General features: G+C 51.2%; 1 pseudogene; it reads left to right on the forward strand.

Moving 5' to 3' along the window:
* The first annotated feature begins 3,082 nt into the window (after window positions 1-3,082).
* Window positions 3,083-15,232, forward strand: LOC113408200 (annotated as a pseudogene).
* Window positions 15,233-15,392: the final 160 nt, after the last annotated feature.

Consider the following 15,392-nt stretch of genomic DNA (forward strand, 5'->3'; position numbering starts at 1 on the left):
GGGTGACCACCCATCCCTGATATCAAGGGCCTGTCTCTTATTTCATTAATTTGTCCCTTAGGGTGGCCACCCATCCCTTATTTAAAGGGACGTCACTTGACCACTGTCAGCATTAAATTGATGATGATTGCATTGTATATTTGAGGGCAGTAGGAATTAACACTTGAGAGAAAAGTTCATGATGTGCTACGGGAAATGGTGTTTGCCTAAAATATCCTTGAAAATAAAGAATTGCCCCTTATTTTTCATGTGGTCTTCCCTTGTTTCTATGCAGCAAAAGTGATCACTCTGCTTGTTGGTCAGAAGAAGCTAGGCAGATAGGGTTTTTAAAGTTCCTGTCTGTGTAACTGTAACAGAGCATGGCTGTGGACACACACGTCACAGTCACCGGTGGGGATCTGAAGTGGGAATTTCAGCCCTGAAATCACAAGCTCCTCCCCCTTGCCTTAAAGCAGTAACTGCTTTGAGCTGCGAGCCATGAGCTAGTTGTTCGTGACTGGGCCTGGCCACTAGGGGGACATGATCGCATGGACTCATAGACTTTAAGGTCAGAAGGGACCATTATGATCATCTCGTCTGACCTCCTGCACAACGCGCCAAGCCAATGTATGAAATAACCACATAAAGCCAACCAGAGGGGGCGTGTCCTAGCACTGCCCTTGTCTCCTCCAGCTCTGCTTTTCCCTGGCGGTGCCCTGAGGTTTCTTCTCTGCAATTCTTTCGATAGGATGCGCAGAGAGCCAAGTGGCTGCAAGTTTGTGAGCTAGTGGCCATGAGGCAAGCCCCTAGGATGAGCAGGCAGGAGATGGGGAAGCTGAGGCTGGAGGAGAGAGAAGTCCCATCAGACTCCAGTCTCCTGTTCAGATCAATCAGCAAATAACTATGAAAGCCTGTGGGATTTGGGCAAAGACAGCTGGTGGAATTAAAAAACAACAAAACACAAACTAGGGACAAGGGATCATGTCTCAGACATTCTAAATGAGGCCAAGACACATGGGCCAGCCTCTCCATGGTAGCTGTAGCCATTTCGGTTTAAGGGCAATGGACCAAATTCATCCCTGCCGTTAAGTGGGTGCCCATCTCATTCAATGAAGGACCAGATCCCCCTCTGGTGCACATTGGTGTTGCTCTATGGGAAAGAGCTCCAGGGGGAGTAAATCAGTGTAGCTTCATTCTTTCTTTCTCTTTCTTGTGTAGCTGCTCTTAAATTAAAAGAGGAGAAAAGAAAGGCAATGGCTCTCCCACCAGGAGCACTTGTATCAATTGGATTGTCAGTGTGGGGCAGTGTGGGATGGCTCCTGGAGGCCAGTAACAGTCGACGTAGGCAATGCAGTGTCTACAGTGACACTGTGTCGACCTAACTACATCGCCTGTGACACAACACCACTTGAGAAGGAGGTGTTCTTATGTCAGCGTAGAGAGGCACTTATGTCGGCCGGAGCCGAATTTAAGTGAAGACACTTCCACACCCAGGTTGACGCAAGGCTGCTTATATCAACCCAACTGCATAGTGTAGACCAGTCCCTGGTGTGGTAACACTCAACTCCTGTTATCATGGGACAGACTAAGCATGTGAGTGAGGAAGTGGCTGCTGTGGCGTGTAGAGACTAATGAAAACTACAGTTACGGTGCTGGTCCACACACCAAGCAGGCGCGCAGCCTTAACATGGGCCTACTCGCCAAAGCTTTACCGGTAACTTTTGCCTTATTTTGGCACATCCTTGCCCACCTCCATGCTCAATTTTGAGTCCTGTCACTAAAACCCTGATGAAGTAAAACCACCTCCATAAATGACATAAGCCCTTTACTGGCCCTGTTCGTCCAGTATGATGCCTGTGTGGGGGCTGCATTATGGGTACCAGCCAAAACAGCCCTCCAGCAATGTCCCTGTCGCTGCTCGGGTGACTGCTGTGGTCACAATTTGGAACTCTCCTGCCAAGGGGTCACAGTGGCTGGAACCTCCCATTCCTCCACCTTTAGCCCGTGTGTTTTGGAAATTCCTCTGTCCCTGCAGCCCACCTTGGTGAGCTCAGGTGTGGCTCTACCTGCTGCTCCAGCTAAAAGGTCCTGTTGCCGTCTGGTCCAGGAAAGGAGTCCTACATCAGTGGTTCTCAACCTTTTGGGGCTCAGGAGCCATTTGTCAATGTTTATGGCCTGTTGTGACCCAGTAAATAGTCTGGGAGTGGTGGCCCTGGGGTAGTTTGTCAGATCCTGCCCTCCGGGGGGGTTGGGTGACCAGCCAGGAACTCACCGCACAGTGGTGATTCCTGCAGCTCCTGTGCTGTGGGGCTGGCTGGCCTTGGCTCTCCGTTCTGGGCATTGCAACCTCCGGGGTTACAGCACTGCTCGGGTTCCTCCCCATCCCCCCATGACTGGACCAAATCTGTGTGAGTGGAGTTGTGCCCTGGCTCATGGGGTTGCAGGGCCACTCACCCAGGTTTGGCCTATCCGGACTCCCGTCACCATGACAGCTGGGCCAAACTGAGTGGCGCTGGGACCCCAGAGGTTGCGGTACCTGGAGCAGGGAGGGGGGAACAGCCAGCCTCATGGGACAGGAGCTGCCACATGACCTTTTGAAACATTCTGGTGACCCAATTTTGGGTCCCGGCCTACAGGTTGAGTCGAGAAGCCCTGGAGTAGATGTCTTCAGCCTGTGTTGGGCAGGGGTGGGGGAAGGGGGGCAGTGCAAGCCCTACTACAGAATCCCCGCAGACATAAAGGTGTCTATTCCCACATTTCAAAGGTGAGCCAGACATTGGGGTAGGACAGAGAAGAGCAGCAATGCCAGGAAGGGGAAGAAACTCCGGGAGTTGTACCGCCAGGCAAAGGAGGCCAATGGCCTAGCAGGGGCTGACTCCCGGGCCCATCGTGCTTGGCACAGACCCCACCACTACCCTGTGGACACCTCCTGGGACCTGGAGGAAGGAAATCTGGCAGCGCCCAGTGATGTTCAGCTCACTGAGGTTACCTGTAAACAACCCGGAGTTCTTCCAGTTCCGGACAAGCCCCGACACAGAACCCACTGGGGATGGGGACAGGGAAGGGAGCTCAGGTGGGTACATTAATACACACTTCTTTTTTCTGTTTACATTCTTCATGGGCTTCCAAACCTCCCCCTCTCTCTCGCTCCCCTTCCTTTGCCCCCTTTTATATAATGGCTGCGTGCACACAGTCAGAGAGGGAATGAATTGCCCTTTGAAGTAGACTCCCTATTTTAAAAACGTGCCCTGGTAATAAAAATAAAGGACATGGTAAGCAACTTTTTAACTCAGCTTATTTTTGAGATGAGCACTCTTCCCAGCAGAGAGAGGGTCAGGTTTCTCATCAGAGCCCCCAGGGGCCGGGAGAACTCACAGGCACAGCTGATTCTAGCTCAGCCAATGAGACAGAGCCAGGAAGGGAAGCACCCAATTCCTGTCCCAGACGGCTGGAAATTCAAACTAACTTGGTTACCCTTCCCTCCAGGAGCCATGGCTGCAGAGAGCCCTGCAAAAAGTCTCCAAGATGAACTTTCTTGTCCCATCTGCCTGGAGTATTTCAAAGACCCAGTGTCTATTGAGTGTGGGCACAACTTCTGCCGGGCCTGCATCAGCCAGTGCTGGGAGAAGTCGGAGCCAAACTTCTCCTGCCCGCAGTGCAGAAAAACCGCCCAGCAGAGAAACCCGCGGCCCAACAGGCAGCTGGGGAACGTGGTGGAGTTACTGAAAGGACTGAGACTTCAGGCGGTGACAGAGCCCGAGGGGCAGTGAGTGTGTGAGAGGCACCAGGAGGCTCTGAAACTGTTCTGTGAGGAGGATCAACCCCCCATCTGCGTGGTGTGTGATAAATCCAAGGCTCACAGATCTCACATGGTGGTTCCCATAGAGGAGGCTGCCCAGGAGTACAAGGTAGGAAATCTCCGCCCAGCATCAGTATTTGTACCTACGGGGTTTTTCAGATCTATTTCCAGGCCCAGAGTACAGCTGCTCATGCAGACACCATGTAACCTGCGGCCATAACTGTGGGTTTCCAGGCTTTCCGATGTTTGGGTTTCCTTCTAGTGTCACTGGAACTCCTCATGTCCTGCTGTCATAAAGGATTTTTTTTTTTTTTTTTTTTGCTAACTACAGTGCTGTGATAAAGATTTAGAACCTTACACATGGATCTCTGCTCTGACTTGAGGACTAATTTCCAGGGGTGGGGAAAAATATTCTCTCTCTTGTGATGCCCTTTTCCTCAGCTAATATTTCTGTTCCAACACACGTTCCTGCTGAGTGGGACACACCGGAACCAGCACTGCCAGCCCCCACCATTCTAAAATCTTGAGATCTTTGAAAAGATTCAGTCAGACTCTGAGAATTGATTCTCCCACGCACTGCTTCATTCATTTCAAACCAACAGAGAAATAACTTGATTCTTGGTCCCCAAAAGATGCTGGTGGATGCGAGGTGAGGCAGGGGTGTAGTCAGAGCTCCTGACTGGTGGACAGATGATGAACAATTTTTGGAGCAAACGTGACAGCATCTGTTTTACTAGGATCAGTAATGTGAGAGCAGAGTTGTAGGAAAGAGATCTTTACTGAGCACGCTGAGAGGCACTAGGGTTTGTACATTGGCAGCCAGGGCCCAGTTTGCGCTCCTAGCCCTCAGGTGTCAGAATGAATTAGTTCTCCTCTGTTACCTGCTGCTTTCCCGCAGTTCCTGCAGTGTCCGTGGCCTGGCCTGTGAGTTGCCATGTGGGTGCTCTCCCGGCCTGCTGCTGGGTTAAATAAGTTGGAAAGTTAAATCTGTGCAGCAACGTTATTGCGGGGGGGAGGGGAGGAATAATTGCTCCTCAAGCTCCAAAAGAAAAAATATTAACCCCCCCACCCCCATTTGTCTTTGCCCAGGAACAATTCCAGACCCGACTGCAGGCTTTGAAGGAAGAGAGAGAAAAGCTCCTAGGATGGAAACTGACAGGAGAGAAGAGAAGCCCAGAGTACCTGGTAGGTGCCCAGTGTTGTTAACCAGGAGGGCCGTGGGGATGAATGTCAGTGTGGGAGGTTTGTGCGTCTCTCTGGGCCGTGTGCTGCTGGTTTGGGATTGTGCGTGTCTGTTTCTGTTCCCCTTTGTGGGCTGGAGTGGGACTGAGGGTATGTCTACACTACAAAATTAGGTCGATTTAATATAAGTCGATTTTTTAGAAATCAATTTGATACAGTCGATTGTGTGTGTTCCCACTTAAGACCATTAAGTAGGCGGAGTGCATCCACAGTACTGAGACTAGCGTCGACTTTCGGAGCTGTGTATCCCACAGTTCCTGCAGTCTCCGCTGCCCATTGGAATTCTGGGTTGAGCTCACAATGCCATATGGGGCAAAAACTTTGTCGCGGGTAGTTCTGGGTACATGTCGTCAGGCGCCCCCCCCCTCCCCCGGTGAAAGCAACAGCAAAAAATCGTTCCTTGCATTTTGTCCTGTGATACCCGTGCAGACGACATACCACGGCAAGCATGGAGCCCACTCAGCTCACTGTCACCGTACGTCTCCTGGGTGCTGCTGACAGACGCGGTAGCAGCTCCTTGCCTTTGCAAGTTGGCAAAGACAGTTGTACGGTCTGCTGCTGTCTCCTGATTGCTCCTGGCCAGCCTCGGTGAGGTCGGTCGGGGGCGCCTGGGCAAAAATGGGAATGACTCCCCAGGTCATTCTCTTCTTGAAGTTTTGTCTAATGGAGAGTCAGTCCTGCCTGGAATATCAGGCAAGTTTACTAAAGAACCAGAGAGGCAAACGGCTGCTCTGGGTCAGAGCCCCAGACATCCTGCAGAAATGATGAGCTGCATGCCATTCTAGGGGGTGCCCCTACAACTATCCCACCCGGTGCTTCCCTCCTCCCCCACCCCTCCCAGGCTACCTTGGCAGTTATCCCCCCATTTGTGTGACGAATTAATAAAGAACGCATGAATTTGAAACAACACTGACTTTATTGCCTCTGCAAGCAGAGATCAAAGGGGGGAGGGGAGGGGCGGTTGGCTTACAGGGAAGTAGAGTGAACCACCATTCTGCACTTGCTCAGCCTATAGCTGCGGACTAGGAGAGCAGCCTGAGGCAGAAGCCTCCAGCTGGCATGATATTCCAGGCAGGACTGAATCTCCATTATACAAAACTTAAAGAGAGAATGACCTGAAGTCATTCCCATTTTTGTCCAGGCGCCCCCGACCGACCTCACCGAGGCTGGCCAGGAGCACCCATGGCTGGCCAGGCGCCCCCGACCGACCTCACCGAGGGCAGCCAGGAGCACCCACGGGACGACGATGACGGCTACCAGTCATACTGCACCATCTGCTACCCGCAAGGCAAGGGGATGCTGCTGTGTAGCACTGCAGTACCGCGTCTGCCAGCAGCACCCAAGAGACATACGGTGACAGTGAAAAAAGGCGAGAAACAATTTTTTGCCGTTGCTTTCACTGAGGGGTGGGTGGGCTCTGACAACATGTACCAAGAACCACCCGCAACAATGTTTTTGACCCATCAGGCATTGGGAGCTGAACCCAGAATTCAAATGGTTGGCGGAGACTGTGGGAACTGTGGGATAGCTACAGTCGTCAGTCGCCCCTCCCTCACTGAAAGCAACGGCTGAGAATGGTTTCGCGCCTTTTTTCCATGCAGACGCCATAGCACGGCAAGCATGGAGTCCACTCAGATCGCCGCGGCAGTTATGAGCACTGTAAACAGCACGTGCATTATCCTGCAGTGTATGCAGCACCAGGACCTGCAAAGGCAGGCGAGGAGGCGATGGCAACGACAGCAGGGTGGTCACGAGAGTGATGAGGACGTGGACACAGACTTCTCTAAAAGCACGGGCCACAGCAATTTGTCCATCCTGGTGACAATGGGGCAGGTTCATGCTATGGAACGCCGATTCTGGGCCCGGGAAACAAGCACAGACTGGTGGGACCGCATAGTGTTGCAGATCTGGGGTGATTCCCAGTGGCTGCAAAACTTTCACATGCGTAAGGGAACTTTCGTGGAACTTTGTGACTTGCTTTCCCCTGCCCTGAAGTGCAAGAATACCAAGATGAGAGCAGCCCTCACAGTTGAGAAGCGAGTGGCGATAGCCCTCTGGAAGCTTGCAATGCCAGACATCTACCGGTCAGTTGGGAATCAATTTGGAGTGGGCAAATCTACTGTGGGGGCTGCTGTGATCCAAATAGCCAAAGCGATCTTTGACCTGCTGCTATCAAGGGTAGTGATTCTGGGAAATGTGCAGGCCATAGTGGATGGCTTTGCTGCAATGGGATTCCCTAACTGTGGTGGGGCAGTAGACGGAACGCATATCCCTACCTTGTCACCGGAGCACCAAGCCACCAAGTACATAAACCGCAAGAGGTACTTTTCAATGCTGCTGCAAGCCCTGGTGGATCACAAGGGACGTTTCACCAACATCAACGTGGGTTGGCCAGGAAAAGTACATGACGCTCCCATCTTTAGGAACTCTGGTCTGTGTCAATGGCTGGAGTAAGGGACTTACTTTCCAGACCAGAAAATAACCGTTGGGGATGTTGAAATGCCTATAGTTATCCTTGGGGACCCAGCCTACCCCTTAATGCCATGGCTCATAAAGCCATACACAGGCAGCCTGGACAGTAGTCAGGAGCTGTTCAACTATAGGCTGAGCAAGTGCAGAATGGTGGTAGAATGTGCCTTTGGACGTTTAAAAGCGTGCTGGCGCAGTTTACTGACTCGGTTAGACCTCAGCGAAACCAATATTCCAATTGTTATTGCTGCTTGCTGTGTGCTCCACAATATCTGTGAGAGTAAGGGGGAGACGTTTATGGCAGGGTGGGAGGTTGAGGCAAATCGCCTGGCCGCTGATTACGCGCAGCCAGACACCAGGGCGATTAGAAGAGCACAGCAGGGCGCGCTGTGCATCAGAGAAGCTTTGAAAACCAGTTTCATAACTGGCCAGGGGGCTACGGTGTGAAAATTCTGTTTTTCTCCTTGATGAAAACCTGCCCCCTTGGTTCACTCTACTTCCCTGTAAGCCAACCGCCCTCCCCTCCCCCCTTTGATCACCGCTTGCAGAGGCAATAAAGTCATTGTTGTTCAAAATTCATGCATTCTTTATTACTTTGTCACACAAATGGGGGGATAACTGCCAAGATAGCTGGGGAGGGTTGGGGGAGGAGGGAAGCAATGGGTGGGGTGAGGGAGGAGCGAAGGACAAAGCCACACTGCTCTTCAAAACTTATTGAATGCCAGCTTTCTGTTGCTTGGGCAGTTCTCTGGGGTGGAGTGGTTGGGGGGCCAGAGGCCCCCCCACCGCATTCTTGGGCATCTGGTGAGGAGGCTATGGAACTTGGGGAGGAGGGCGGTTGGTTACACAGGGGCAGCAGCGGCGGTCTGTGCTCCTGCTGCCTTTCCTGCACCTCAACAATACACCTGAGAATATGAGTTTGATCCTCAAGTAGCCTGAGCATTGCTTCATGCCTCCTTTCATTATGCTGACGCCACATCTCCTCTCGCTCGTCCTTCCTGTCCTCTCGCTCGTCCTTCCTGTCCTCTCGCTCGTCTTTCCTGTCCTCGCGTTCATTTTCTGCCTTCCTGCACTCTGACATTGTCTGCCTCCACACATTCTGTTGGGCTCTTTCAGTGTGGGAGGACTGCATGAGCTCAGAGAACATGTCATCGCGAGTGCGTTTTTTTTCGCCTTCTAATCTTCGCTAGTTTCTGGGATGGAGACAATACAGCGAGCGTTGAAACATTTGCTGCTGCGGGAGAAAAAAAAGTAGTATTTAAAAAGACACATTTTAGAGAACAATATGTAGGCTCTTCCACGGTGAACCAAGCTGTTAACATTACATAGCACGTGTGCTTTCTTTACAAGGTCGCACTTTGACTCTTATATTGAGGGCTGCCGGTTTGCTGTGAGAGATCACACACGCAGGGCCGGCGGGCAACAGAATTCGGCTTGCAGGCAGCCATGGTGAGCCACAGTCTTTTGGCTTCTTTAACCTTCATAACATGTGGGGATGGTTTCAAACAGCAGCGCCCTCATGTCCCATACCAAGCACCCGTTGGGTTGGCCATTTAAAAGGAGGGGCTGTGGTTTTCGGGTTAACGTGCAGCACAAACCCGACTAAACCCCTCCACCCCACCCTATTCTCTGGGATGATCGCTTCACCCCTCCCCCTACCGCGTGGTGCACAGCGGGGATGATTTCTGTTCAGCCACAGGCAAACAGCCCAGCAGGAACGGCCACCTCTGAATGTCCCCTTAATAAAATTCCCCTATTTCAACCAGGTGACCATGAATTATATCACTTTCCTGAGGATAACACAGAGAGATAAAGAACGGATGTTGCTTGAATGCCAGCAAACACCGGGACCGTACGCTGCCATGCTTTGTTATGCAATGATTCCAGACTATGTTGTACTGGCCTGACGTGGTAATGGAGGACGGAATAAGGCTGCCCTCCCCAGAAACCTTTTGCAAAGGCTTTGGGAGGACATCCAGGAGAGCTTCACTGAGATGTCCGTGGAGGATTTCCGCTCTATCCCCATACACGTTAACAGACTTTTCCAGTAGCTGTACTGGCCACGAATGCATCCCAAGTCTTCGGGGCAAATTATTAATTAAACACGCTTGCTTTTAAACCATGTACAATATTTACAAAGGTACACTCACCAGAGGTGCCTTCACCTCCTTCAAGGTCCGTGAGCCCGCCTTGGGTGGGTTGGGAGGGTACTGGCTCCAGGGTGATAAACAGTTCCTGGCTGTCGGGGAAAACGTTTTCTCCACTTCCTTGCTGTGCGGTAACTTCAACCTCCTCCTCTTCCTCATTCCCTAAATCCGCATCCCTGTTGCATGAGAGTCCAGTAAAATCGATCTAATGCTGCTAAATTCGACCTAAACTCCAAGTGTAGACCAAGGCTGAGACTCCTTGCCTGGCTCTGGGGCTAGGACAGATTCCCCAGGAGCTCTGGGCAGCCTTGGGACAGGGCAGATGCTGATCAAATTCAGCAGCAGGTGCAGCCTGAGCTCCCTTCTGCCCAGTATGAACAGGATGTACCGCCTCCCTTCAGCTCAAGCAGTGCCAAGGCTGTGTTAATGGTCCATCCCCAGCTATCAGAGAGGCCTGCTCGGCTTGGCTTCAGACTTCATCTTTGTCTGCACACACTGTCTCTTTCACTCTATGCAGGGCAATTGTAGCCATGTCGGTGCCAGGATGTTGGAGAGACAAGGGGGAGAGGTGAGATCTTTGATTGCACCAATTTCTGTTGGTGAGAGAGACAAGCTTACACGCTACCCAGAGCTCTTCTTCAAGTCTGGGCTGGAGACCTCTGGGTGGCTCGAAAGCTTCTCTCTCTCTCTCACTGACGGAAGTCGCTCCAATCAAAGATATCACCTCACCCCCTTGTCTCTCCCTCTTATAGATGAGCACTAGAGAATCAACAGCTGAGTGACAGCCAAGCTCTCATGCTAAGCGCTGATGGTTTCACAGTGCTCTAAAACCCACCTGCATCCTGACGTTGTCTTGGAAAATCACTGTGCCCCATCCAGGCCTGAGACAGGGTTATTGGACCGAATCAGGAGTCATGTGGCCGAGGTGAAGGGGTCAGACGAAAAGAACCTGACATTCAATTTGTCTCCCATTCTTATAACTTTTCTGTGCCCGCCTATGGCTCAGATCATAGCACCGATCAGCCCAGCTGAGCTGGGTCTGACTGGATTTCACCTTGGCTAGCCTCCGGCACCCAGGGCCACACCAGGGAATCAGCATCTTTGAAGTTATTAGAGGGTCTTTCAGGCTCTGTAAATACGCACACACCTTGGATACACACATGGGAAAGTGATATGAGCATGCTCCAGGAGACTGGTGCACCTCAAGACAGAGTACGGAGCAGTAGCAGGCAGCTGTGGAAAGGGGGCAGAGTTAAGGTTGGGTGGCAGTGTGTGTGTGGAAGGCGCGACCTTAGCTCTGCATTCCCTTGTTTTCAGAGCTGTGTTTGTCTTCGCTTCATTCTTGATTTCATGGTATAAGTTTATGGCCTGGGGCTGCACTAGAGATCCCGATCTCTGCACTAACACAGTTAGCTTTTAGAGACTGAATTCTCATGTCTCTTCAGAGGTGTGGCTGAGCATCCTGAGCAAGTGAATATTGGGAGCTTCCTCAGTAAAACTTGAGAGTTTTGGTTTGTTTTCTTATTTTTATTTGTGTTTTCTTTACTCCCTTCAGTCTCTCTCAGGAAGTCTCTGTGAACGTACCTCTGAGTCTTGCCCTTTCTGCTACTGGAAGGACTGAGATTGTCACAGGTCACTGATCACAACAGAAACAAACCATGTCAGAGGGAAAGGAAATTTAGGGAGAGGTGGGACTTTCTAGGAAAATCTTCTCTCTGGTCAAATGGGGAAAGATTCTGTCTGCTTTTGAGGTGCTGAATACACAGAAATTCCCCCTCCTGCTCACACAGGGCTCTGTGAAATCTACCCTGCCTGTCGGTGTGTCCTTGACGTGCCCTTTCCCTGTTTGTGCCTCTTCTTTACAGGGAAAGACAGAAGCTGAGAGAGAGAAAATTGTGGCTCAATTTAAACAGCTGCACCAGTTTCTGGGAGGAAGAAGAGCGACTCCTTCTGGCCCGACTGGGAGAGCTGGAGATGGAGATTGTGAAGCTGCAGGATGAAAATATCACCAAACTCTCCGCGGAGATTTCCCATCTCAGCGAGCTGATCAGCTAGATGGAGGGGAAGTGCCAGCAGCCAGCGAGTGAATTCCTGCAGGTGAGACCTCAGAGCCTTGGAGATATTTGGGAAATGGATGACTGGGGAGACCCATGTGGCTTGGCGTGCAGGATCCTAACACTACAATGGAACTCACTGTTTCTAGTTTTTACATAGGAATCCTCTCTCTCGCTCTCTCTTTAATGGTACCTCATTTTATTGTTATGAACTACTGTTAAAATTTGAATTCTCTGGTTTATGATCACTTCCACTTGCTTCTGTGTTATTATTCTCTTTTGTATTATTAATAATTTGATTAGGGGTATGGAACAGCTTCCATATCACTTGTAACGGAGCTCTTTTTTCTCTGTCTCCCTCTCTCTAGGACGTCAGAGGCAGCTTGAGCAGGTACATGGCTTCGTCTCACTCTCAGGGACACGTCACTGTGCGGGGGAGGGTCTTTAGCCCCATGCGAGGCCCACATCTCCTCAGGGCACCATGGCCAACTGTGCGGGGCAGGGTCACCCCTCAGATCCAAATCCCCCCTCTGCTGACTTTACTCCTGGGATTGATGCTCTTTATTCGAGATGCTGAGATGATGAAGCTTGGGGGCAGGTTAATAGACCAGAATAGATCCATTAAATCTCTTGTGTCCTGTGGAACGGCAATACGGACCCTTCCAGAGCAGCAGTAGTCAAATATGTCCAGCTTGTGTCTGTTTGGCGCCCTGTGTGAGGTGATTTGGGGTTAGTGGTCTCCATCCATTTCTGACTGGGCAGGTGTACACGCTAAAAAGATTAGCGGAGTCAATGCAGCTTGTTGGCCCATCTGCCTGCTCCACTTCCCCTTGATGTCGTCTCTCACCAGGTCATACTGGAAACAAACTGGGCCGCTGTGGGTGAAGCTTGTGCTGCCCTTGCCTGAGCGGTACCTGCTCTGAGGCCAGGATACATAGAACAATCCAGCCTCCAGGCCCCGCAGTCCAGCAGCTTTCACTGGCATGAAATTAATCTGAAATGAGGATAAAATCGTGATTTACAATCAATTAATTAGAGAATTCTGTTTCTCTCCAGGTGCAAGAAGGGGAAGTTCCAGCAGCCAGTGGTGATTTCTCCTGATCTGGCAAAGAGACTTGGTGATTTTACCCAGAAAAACATTGTACTAAAGGAGACTCTGAAGAAATTCCAAGGTACTGAGCAGGGATTGAAAAAGGAAAATGGAGTCTGATCTCTGTGAATGTTGGAGGAAACGGGCTGTGTCCAATTAGCTGCGAATGTAAAACCCAATTTAAGAACATGGAAGAAATATAGACAAAGTTTTGAATTAGCTAAGCAAATTTTTCCAAGACACAAGATATTTATGGGGAAACATCAATAGTCTGAATGTGATTCATTGTCACCTTGTTTGCCCTAATTCTTGAGGACTGCATAGACCTTGGTTGAGATAAATTCTGTGCTAATGCAAAGGGCTCCATCTTCTCTTCCTGATTCTGTTTCATTCCAGTCTGCCCTGTGTAGGAATTTTCTCTTGTAGAAAGGCTGGAAACCCTAAATTCCACTTAAGCTGTATTTATAAGCACATTACTAGGAGTGAAAATGGTCCGTAGCTCTCATACTGGCCCTTCTCCACATGGGTGATTTTTACACTGTGTCCCCCTCTTTGTTTCTCTCTCTCTCTGAGTCTCTCTGCCTTTTCCCCTCTCTTCTTCTCCCAGAACTAAAGCACAGTTATTCTGATTAATTGTTGAAATCCTGCATGGTACCATGAAATCTTTCTCTCCCTCTCCTCCCTAGACACTCTGATGTTTGAACTGCAGACAGCAAGTAAGTGGATCTCTGGCAAAAGGGGGTAGTGGAATGGGTGGGGTTCCACAGGGATATTTTCCTGGGATTGAGAGAAAAGGACAGTTTGTGTTTGTGGTGCTGAATTCACTTGCAGAAGAAGTGCCTGAGATGAAACAAAACGGATTCCCGCAACCATAGGGAGTGAGCATTGCAGGGGAGGGGGCTGGCATTAAGCACCCTAGTATATTAACCCCTTAATTGTTGTGCACAGTACTGACGGAGTGAGGGCTCTGACTCATCTGTTAATATCAGGGGGTGAGTCTCTGGTCTGACCCTCCCTCGGTGTCCCTGTAGGACATCACCCCGTTCTTTGTCTCTCCCCATAGGTCCCACCTCTCTCTCCATCCTGTGCTCTAGGGTTGCCAGCAGGGCCCCTCCATCCTTTCTGTCTTTGGGAGGTCTCCCCTGGTGCTGTCTCCTCCTCTTCCATTCCCCAGGGGCTGGGGGCCCCCTCCTTCCATCCAGGGCTGCTACCTCCTCCTCCCGCCCCACCTGGACTGGGGTTTGTGCTCCCCTCTCTGCTGCCTCCTTGATTCCCTCTGGCTGCTGGTGTCTCCCCAACAGGTAGCTGAGGCTGATGCCCCTTCGGTCCCACCCCAGGCTCAGCTGCCTGCCCCGCCCTGTCCCTGCTGCTGGGAGTGGGGCAGCCCGAGCAGGGAGATGCAGCTGGGGAGGAGGCAGAATCTGCAGCCAAAACTGTAGCAATTATGGCACCTCTAGGGTCTGGGAGGAGGGAGCTGCAGTGAAATCCCAGCTCTGCCCCAGCACAGAGGCAGCTTCTTGGGACCCAGCCAGAACAAAGCTGCTGGGGAGTGTGAGAAGTTGTAGCAGCCTCCCCAGGGCTGAGCTCTGCCCCTAATGCTCTGATTCTTTCTCTCTCCCCAGCGAATGTGACTCTGGATCCAGACACGGCTCATCCCCAACTCGTCCTGTCCGCGGATCGGAAAAGTGTGAGATGGAGAGAGACATGGCAGCGACTGCCCAACAACCCTGAGAGATTTGACCCTGAGCCCTGTGTGCTGGGCTGTGAGGGATTCACCTCAGGGAGACATTGCTGGGAGTTGGAGGTGGGGAGTGGGCGATACTGGGCTGTGGGGGTGGCCAGAGAGTCTGTGGGGAGGAAAGGAGAGATCAGCCTTAGTCCTGAGGGGGGGATCTGGGCTGTAGAGCGACTGAATGTGGGTCTATATCATGCTCTCACTTTCCCTAAGACCACACTGTCACTGGGCCGGGTCCCCAGCAGGGTCTGGGTTTGTCTGGACTGTGACAAGGGGCAGGTGGCATTTTTCGATGCTGACAACAAGTCCCCGATCTTCACTTTCCCCCCAGCCTCTTTCAATGGGGAGAGAATCCGCCCTTGGTTCAGTGTCTGGTACAGTGAAACCCAGCTGAGACTTAGTTAAGCTTGTGTATCAGGAACAATCCCCCTGCAGGCCATGAAATGGGCTTCTCTAGCCTCTGGCCCCCTCATTTCTATGACCCTGGAATCTAAAGTGGGCCTGTGACCAGTTCCTCCCCCTCCAAAAAACCAACCAACCAACCAAAACCACCCAGCCCTCAGGGACATTGACCAGCCTGTTTGTCACTGTTCTCTCTGATCCCAGAGGACGCTAGCATTCTGCGTAGTCAGAGAGCAAGAGGAGGAGTCCTGGGTGAGGGAGGACAGTACAGATGGCAAATCTTTGGGGCAGGGGAGGGACAGGAGAAAATGGTTAATCTTCATTTTTGATGAGTGTTTTCTTAGTATTTGGTCCTGCCATGCGGGCAGGGGACTGGACTCGATGACCTCTCGAGGTCCCTTCCAGTCCTAGAATCTATGAATCTATGAATCTATGAATTTGACCATGGAGAATTTAACCATGGAGGTTGTTGTGT

This window comes from Terrapene carolina, unplaced genomic scaffold (genome assembly GCF_002925995.2).
Source record: "Terrapene carolina triunguis isolate 2854851 unplaced genomic scaffold, T_m_triunguis-2.0 Scaffold1016, whole genome shotgun sequence".
NCBI classification, from domain to species: domain Eukaryota; kingdom Metazoa; phylum Chordata; order Testudines; family Emydidae; genus Terrapene; species Terrapene triunguis.